This window comes from Gossypium arboreum, chromosome 1 (assembly GCF_025698485.1).
Source record: "Gossypium arboreum isolate Shixiya-1 chromosome 1, ASM2569848v2, whole genome shotgun sequence".
Lineage (NCBI taxonomy): Eukaryota > Viridiplantae > Streptophyta > Magnoliopsida > Malvales > Malvaceae > Gossypium > Gossypium arboreum.
This window is the reverse complement of record NC_069070.1, coordinates 116,999,192-117,008,425: the sequence shown is the minus strand read 5'-3', so window position 1 is coordinate 117,008,425 and position 9,234 is coordinate 116,999,192. Positions and strand designations below refer to the sequence as shown.

General features: G+C 38.1%; 1 pseudogene; it reads right to left on the bottom strand.

The window, feature by feature from the left end:
* Positions 1-499: 499 nt before the first annotated feature.
* Positions 500-1,449, bottom strand: LOC108481245 (cytosolic sulfotransferase 5-like; annotated as a pseudogene).
* Between the last annotated feature and the right edge of the window lie 7,785 nt (positions 1,450-9,234).

Genomic DNA, 9,234 nt, shown 5'->3' with positions numbered 1-9,234 from the left:
TGGAGGTTTTTTGGTCATCTAATTTCATGCAGCAGTTTGAGGATGGATTCAGGGAGGCTTTTTATCTGGGTTCCACTGTCGTTTGGTGTCCAAGGGTTGGTCAGGGCTTTATTTTTGTGTTCTGCTTTAATTTATTACTACTTTAGTGTTTGCATTATTGCTGCTTTCTGTAATAATGTAACAGGTTTTGGCCTTTTGGTTTTTGTTCCCTTGGTTTAATGGAAGCCAGTTGTTTCAAAAGAAAAAAGAAAAAATTATACAAAATCTAAATAATAATAACAAAATGATACAAATTAACAATATAATACAATAAATAACGACAAAATAACAACAAATAATATAAAATAGTAACAGTAAAATAATACCAATTTTTTAAAACTAATAATAGTGAAAATATAGCAAACAACAGTAAAATTTCATGCAATCCTGAAATTCTAAGAGTATCATATTCAGAAACTAAAAACAGAGCCACCATTTTCAAAACCAGTTGCCTTAATCATTATCCAAAACCCAAACCAGAACCTTCAAAGTTCATGGCAGTAACATGGTCCAACTTTTCTTTCATCTTATCACTCATGTTGTTCTTCCAATCCCCAACAATGCCACGCCTGAAATAAAACTTGTTCTCAAATCCTAATCGAGGGTCGACTCCATGTTGGTTTACCTCCATGTTTTTAAGCCTTTCCAGGTTGCATCTCCACAACACTTTGTCTACCTCTTCTTCCTTCTCAAAAGGCCTTCCAAGGAAACAAGCCAACCTCCTCAATTGCGTCTTTGGGTCCTCCATCATGTCTTCATTTCTCAAGAAAAGTATCTTCTCAGGTCTCTTTATGCTCTCTTTCCAATAACTTAAAACATGATCATGGAATGGCCCAAAGGCATGAACCCCTTGTAAAAGCTCTCGAATGATTCATTTATCGATCATGGATCTTTTCCCTTAGCAGCAATCAAAGAGATCAAAAAGTGCCACAATGACACAAACGTGTCCTTAGGTTATCGGGTAATATACACAATCTTGCAAGCTGAGTTTTTAACAGATTGGGGTAGCATAGGATAAGGGACATGGGTTTGAAACAATCTTGGAGAAGGCATATATGAGAGATCATGATTGGGATTTTCCTTGAAAAGCTGAACTTCTAGAGATGGCTTCAGCTCATTAAGATTATGTTTGAGCAAAGGGTCATCGCTATCATCATTTGTTCGACCAATAAGATTCATTATTGTTGGGATGATAGCCTTGAGCCATGTGGTGCCTGTCTTCATAGAAGAAGTCAAAATTACATCAGAGTCGTCTGCTTAGAAGTTTGACCTGGCAGCCATTGCAACAATAATGTGAGAACTGGTATACCAGAAGCCTTCCCAGTTGGAAAGATCAGTACGACACCATTTTTCTTTCGGGAGCTTATTTAGCAAACTAGAAAATAAAGATGGAAAGCTAGAGTACTCCATGCTATAGTATCTAATACACGTGTGATTAATGTGTAATTAGCTAAGTGGTTAGGTAGTTAGAAAAGCTGGTATTTTGTTACTAGCAGTTTAGGATTCCTTCTCTTCTCTATATAAGCATGTATTTTGAACAGATTAAAATGAGTTAGAATCGTTACCTTGAGAGTATTACTTTATCTCTTTTATAACTTAAATCATTGTTCATCTAGTATTCTATCATAGTATCAGTCGTTCGGTGATTCTCGGGCATGGCTACCACGCACTCTGCTGATTCTGATTTTGTTGAGCCTCATGGCTCGGTATTTCTTGGTGATCGTCTGGTCACCTCCTTTCCTCGACATGAGGTTGTTAAACTGGATGAAGGTTCATTCGTGCAATGGCAGCAGCAGGTCTGGCTTATTCTTCGTAGCTAACGTCTGTTTGGATTTCTTAATAGCTCATTGACGGTTTCGGCACGTTTTATTCAATCCTCCGATGGAGGTCTTGTTGTTAATCCAGCTGTTTCGATCTTTGATCAGCAAGATAGTTTACTTACCTCTTGGCTATTATCTACGATCAGCTCTTCATTCTTGTCCTCTTTCACGGATGTTCGCACTGCTCATGACGTTTAGATCATGGCGAATAACTTGTTTGCGGCCGATTCGAGCACGAAGTAGTCTCACTTGCGTCATGAGCTTCACTCTATTCGAAAAGGTAGCCTCTCTATTCGAGCCTATATAAATAAAATTACCAGTCTGTGTGCTCTGCTTACAGCATCTGGAACTCAAATCTCAGAGGCCGAACAGACGATGGTTCTTCTTGCTGGTCTCTCTTCAGATTTTAATACTATTGTTTTGTCCGCGTCTCTCTTCTCAGGACCATTACTGTTTCAACGCATCGTTGATGCTTTGCTTGAGTACGAAGCTCAACATGGTCGGACTGCACAAGAAGTGTTGATTGCTGCCAATATGGCGGAGGGACCGCAACTTCAGTCGACGGATAGCCCATTTTGTAGAGGAGGGCGTTCCTCTGTTCGTGGTCGTAGTCATTCTTTCCGTCCAAGGATCCAGTGTCAGATTTGCAGCCGATATGGCCATCTTGTTCAAAGGTGCTACTACAGGTACGATCGTGACGATCAATCACTGACTGATGCTCTGTTGGTTCGACGGGGTGGTTTTGCGTCTGGCTTGTTTGGGAGAGATGATGGCTGAATAAGAGAGAATGGCTTTGGTCAAAATTTAGGGAATTATGGTCAAAATTGGAGGCCCTCTGTTTGGAAAAATTATGGAATGACAAATAGTGTCCCACGTAGGCCATATGCAGGGACTAGGAATAATGGATCCAATCCATTTGTTAAACATAAAAATGGGCAGCGTATTCATGATGACCCAAATCCATATGATAATAGGCGCGACTTTGGTGATATGAGCTATAAATTTTGTAATGACTCCTTGGGCAATGCGTATGGTGAGATGGTTACTACGTCACGTGGGCCTAGTGGGTCGATTTGATCCCGTACACTTGATGGTCAATTTATGCCTGAGCCCTCTGTTAATTGTGTTGATGTTGATAGATCTTGGAAGACTGTTCATAAGGCCCTATGGCGAACAAAACCACGTGCTCGTGTGTTTAGTGTTGTCACGTCTCCTTATGACTCATCCCAGTTTGTTGGGCTTCCCCTCCGACTTCCTGAATTGCACGCATCAGATTATTTTGATGCTTCCGCATATGACTCAAATTTTAATTCTACTGACTCCTATGTTCCTTTACCGGTAGGAAGCACGTCCTGGTGTCCAGACTCGGGGGCTACTCATCATGTCTGCAAGAATGCTTCAGATTTACATGGCTCCACTCCTTATACATGTACTTTTTCTCTCTTAATGGGTAATGGGGTCTCTACCACAATATCATCCACTAGGAGTATAGAATTTCCTACAAAGATGAAATTGCTCCATCTCTCGAATGTGCTATGTGTGCCGAGTATTCGAAAAAATTTATTATCTGTGTCTAAGTTTACTTCTGACAACAATGTGTTTTTTGAGTTTCACCCTTCGTATTGTGTGATTAAGGACATCCAGACACAGGGAATCTTAATAGAGGGCCAAGTTATTAATGGGCACTATCAGTTCTCAGTAGGTTCGAGTGTTTTGTCTTTATCTGTTAATAATACGGTTGTTCAATGTTCTTCTATAGCTGATAATGTTTTTGGTTTGTGGCATAAAAGGCTGGGACATCCTGCTTCTAATACTGTAGAAGCTGTTCTAGACAAATGTCGTATTACTATAAATAAAAGTCATCTTGATAATGTTTGTGTTGCCTGTCAAAAAGGAAAGTCTCATAAGTTGCCTTTTTCTCGTTCTAATAGTGAGTATGTTGATTTGTTTGAATTGGTTATTTTTGATTTGTGGGGCCCAGATACTGTTCCTTGTAAAGGAAATTTGTATTATGTTTCTTTCATTGACATGACTAGTCGATTTACTTAGGTATATTTGATAAGTCGCAAATCTCAAGCAATGGAGTGTTTTGGTTAATTTCAAAAAATGGTTCTCACTCAGTTCGGGAAGTGTATTAAGAAATTTCAAAGTGATTGAGATGGTGAGTTTTGGGCTTTCTCGTCTGTTCTTGCTAGTCAGGGGATACTTCATCGAGTTTCCTGCCCTCACACTTCTGAACAAAATAGTGTAGCTGAACGTAAGCACAGACATATTGTGGAGACTGGTCTTACTCTTTTGGCTCAGGCTAATTTACCAATGCTATGCTTTTTGTAGTGCCGTTTATTTTATTAATTGGTTGCCCACTCCTGACTTGAATGGACGGTCCCGTATCAAAGTTTGTTTGGCCGTGAACCAACTTATGATCATTTTAGAGTGTTTGGTTGATGTTGTTTTCCATATTTACGTCTGTTTGTTAAATACAAGCTTGAATTTCTGTCCCAACCATCTACGTTTCTAGGGTATAGTGCGCATCTTAAAGGTTATTTTTGTCTAACACCTGATGGTAAGGTTCTTGTTTCTAGGCATGTTGTGTTTGATGAAAATCGGTGCCAGTGATCAGAAGTCTTCGAGTAATACTATGTATGTTCCTGTAGTTCGTTCATTTTCCACTAAGGACACTGGTTTGCCTTCTGCTCCTACAACTGGGGTTTCTCTAGGAAGTCCTAATAGTGAGCCTGATCTGCGTGGTTCTTCTGTTACATGTGGTGCTTCTCGTCGTAGTTCTGTCAATTTGCTAGATGACTCAGGCACTATTGTCCGAGAGGAGGTTGTCTCTACTTCAGTAATTCCTGCTGAGCCTGTTCCTATTCCTCTTGGTTCTACTACTAATACTCATGGCATGGTTATTCAATCTAAGGCTGGTATCTTTAAACCCAAAGCTTTGTGTGCAGACAATGTTGCGGTTGAGCCAAGTTCTATTGAAGAGGCTCTTGCTCATCCAAACTGGCGATTAGCTGTTCAAGCTGAATATGATGCATTAATAGCTAACTCTACATGGGAGCTCTGTTCCTCCTGGTCAAAAGGCGATTGGTTGCAATTGGTTGTTTAAAATAAAGAAGAATCTTAATGGAACAATAAATCACCGAAAGGCACAATTAGTAGCCAAGGGCTGTTCACAGGTGCCTGGCTGTGATTTTAAAGAGACATCCAGTCCAGTAGTCAAAACTGCTACTATTTGAGTCATTCTTTCTGTTGCCGTGACCAAGGGTTGGCCACTTCGGCAAGTTGATGTAAATAATGCCTCTCTGAATGGTGATCTAACTGATGACGTGTTTATGCAGCAGCCTCTAGGTTTTGTGCAACATGGTTCAAGTGGTGAAAAGCTTGTGTGTCATCTGATTAAAGCTTTATATGGATTACGGCAAGCTCCTCGTGCTTGGTTTGACAAATAAAAACAGTTTCTTGTTTTTATTGGTTTTGCGGTGTCAAAATCGGATGCCTCATTGTTTGCTCGGTCTTCCTCTGATTTCACTCTATATGTGCTTGTCTATGTGGATGATATTGTTATTACTGGAAGTTCATCTGATGAAATAAATTGTTTTGTCCAGCAGCTACACAGCAAGTTTGCTTTAAAGGATATGGGTGAGCTTTATTATTTTTTGGGGAGCTTCTTGCACGAAGTTCTGTGTCTACTGTCAAAAGTGTTCATACATCAATGGTCAGCTCTTCCATGTTATCAAAGGATGAGGGTGAGTGTCTTACTGATCCCACTGAATATTGTAGCCTTTCCGATGCTCTTCAGTATATTGTGCTAACCCGGCCTGATATTGCCTATGCGGTTAATAGGGTGTGTCAGTTTATGCACGCTCTCACTAATATACACATGGTAGCGTTAAAAAGCATTCTTCGGTACTTACGCGGTACTCTTTCCTATGGATTACTTTTTCGACAATCTGAACGACTTTCATTGGTCAGTTATGCCGATGCAAATTGGGGGCTTAATTTTGATGATCGTCGGTCTACTACGGGATACTGTGTGTACTTTGGTCATATACTATATTTTGGTGTTCCAAGAAACAACAAGTTGTTTCTCGCTCTACGGCGGAGGCTGAATACCGTAGCTTAGCAGCTGCCACTAGTGATGTTGCTTGGCTGGTCTCTCTCTTGACAGAGTTAAAACTAGGTTCAGTTGATCCTCCGACAGTGTGGTGTGATAATTCTAGTGTAGTCGTTGTTGTAGCTAATCCAGTTATACACTCCAAGTTTAAACATGTTGAACTTGATTTGTTTTTTGTCCGGAAAAGGTGACCAGTGGCGAGTTGATTGTTGGCGAAGTTCCTGCCTGTGACCAAGTGGCCGATATTCTCACTAAACCATTGGCTGTGTTAATCTTTACTCAGTTTTGTAATTTTCTTCGGGTCGTCCCACTTGAGGAAGTTGGATGAATGTTATAGTATCTAATACACATGTGATTAATGTGTAATTAGCTAAGTGGTTAGGTAGTTACAAAAGCTGGTATTTTGTTACTAGTAGTTTAGGCTTCCTTCTCTTCTCTATATAAGCATGTATTTTGAACAAATTAAAATGAGTTAGAATCGTTACCTTGAGAGTATTACTTCATCTCTTTTATAGCTTAAATCATTGTTCATCTAATATTCTATGACTCAATGAATGGAGAGATATTCCCAAAATATAAAACCTGGTATATATAAGAAAACTAAACTAAATACAAAAAGTGTTAAAATAGGTAACCTAAATGTTAACCAAATATTCAAACCGTAAAAATTATTTAGTAACGAGAAATAAAATTTTAATTTTAATAGTTTATATATTTATAATTTTTAAAAATTAAATTAAAATTTATCATTTTAAGAGGATTAAAATATAATGTTATATTAATTTAAAATTTTAAAATTTTTAAAAATTTAAATGGAATTTTTTCATTTTAGGACCTTACCACCCCTAGATATACCAATAATTGCTGGTATATTTTTAAAATATAATTTAAAACATAAAAACAAAGGAACAATAAACTAAAATATCAATAAATTTTGAAACGGAAAAGAAAGCCCATTGATCTGTATACATCTATATATAAGGTGCAAGTAGTGTTATACGACGATAGTAAAAGAATTCGATATTAAACTAACACAAAAAAACAAAGAATAACAGAGAGATTATGAATAAAAAAACTGATCATTGAATTCATCTTAAGATATACAACACTTGCTATTTTATTTATACACAATAACAAGAACTGTTAACAACAGTTAACAACCTAATTGTTAATTAACTGATAACTAATAGTTAACAGCTTAACAGACTTGATCAATTACTCTAACATTCCCTTGGTTTTCTAAATTCTTAATATCAAGAGCGTCATCAGTTGACAGAACTCGAAGACCATTGTGAAAAGAGGCAAACTATTTGGGTGTAATGGGCTTTGTGAGAACATTAGCCACTTGTTCTGTTGAGGGAACAAAGTTGACTTGTAGTGCATCATCAAAAACTTTCTCCTGTACAAAATAATGATCAATTTCTACGTGTTTGACTCTGGCATGATGCGTAGGGTTTGCAGCCATTGATACTGTGAAAGTGTTATCGCACCACACCACAGGTGACTGACTGATTGACATACCAATCTCAATTAGAAACTATCTTACCCACAGCAACTCAGAGACACAGTTAGCTAAGCTATAATACTCTACTCCTGAGGATGACCGAGACACTATTGCTTGCTTCTTGGAGCACCATGCAACAAGATTAAGTCCTAAATAGACAACATACCTTGTGGTGGAACGTCTATCTTCAATAGATGAAGCCAAGTCAGCATCAGAATAACAGACCAACTCCAGCTGGCCTATTGTGAAGTATAAACCATGATCCTTGGTGCCAATGAGATATCTCAACACTTATTTGATTACCTTCTAATGAGTGTCACTCGAAGAATTCATGTATTGACTAAGCATATTAACACAAAATGCCAAATCGAGATGTGTAAGACAAATATTGTAAAGAACTCCAACCACACTACGATACATATGAACATTAACAAATGGTAGACTATCATTTAGAGTAGATAGTTTGGGAGTGCTCACTATGGGTGTAGATGTAGATGTTGCGTTCATCATCCTGATTTTTTGAAGTAGCTTAGAAATGTACTTCTTCTAGGTAAGTAAGATCCCATGAGATGTGTGCTGAACTTCAATATCTGAGAAGTAACTAAGTCTTCCAATATCTTTAAGAGCAAACTTACTGTGGAGTTGTTGTATCACTTTGTCTATATCACCATTAGAACTTCCAGTGATGACAATATTATCTACATAAGCCATGAGTAGCAAGAAAGTCCCTAAGAATGCTCAAATAAACAATGAATGATCAACTTTCAAAGCATGAAACCCAAGCTGATCAATTAGGTACTGTCCTAGAGTGTGAAACCATGCTTGAGGAGCTTGGCGAAGACCATACAATGCCTTGTTCAACCTGTAAAAAAATTTTTACCTATTGTTACTTGACAATTCAAATTCTGGTGGTTAATCCATATATATCTCCTAAGTTAGACTCCCATTGAGGAAGGTATTGTTGACATCAACTTGCCTTAGCAACCATCCATTCATGACTGTAATAGTAAGAATAGTTTGAATGATTGTTACTCAAACTACTGGACTGAATGTGTCTCAAAAATCTAACCTAGCTTGCTAAGAGAATCCTTTAGCCACCAATTGAGCTTTATACCTTTCCACAGCCCCATCAGCTTTCTTTTTCACCTTAAACAACCACTTGCAGCCTATAGCTCGACGATTAGCAGGAAGGGGACATAGATTCCATGTGTAGTTGTTGAAGAGAGCCTGTAACTCACTGTGCACAATAGCTTTCCACTGATCATTACTCATTACTTCATAGATGTCAACAGGAGTGACATCAAATAAGCATGTTGCCTTGGTGTAGTAGACATTAGGTTTAAAGATAGCAACTTTGCTACGTGTAAGCATAGTGTGAGAGTTAAGAGTAACAGGATGTTGAGGTTGCGGCTGGTTTGGTACATCGGGACTGGTTGAGCTAGATGTATGGGTAGCATGGAGAGAAATCACAAGACTAGGTGGTATAGGTGATTGGTCAAAGAGTTGTCATGAGAAGCTAATGAGGAAGTGACTGACACAGTAGGTGGCAGATTAGTGTTAGACAAATGAATTGAGGATAATACTAGCAATTTAGAGCTATTTTTGTGAAACAGGTATAAATGAATAGGTTTCAAGGTGTTGGCTTTAAAAATGAACATAGACTTATGAAATGTTACATGACGAGAGATATAGATTCTACCTTCACTATCTTAACAACGATACCCTTTGTATAATAAAGAATACCCTAAAAATGT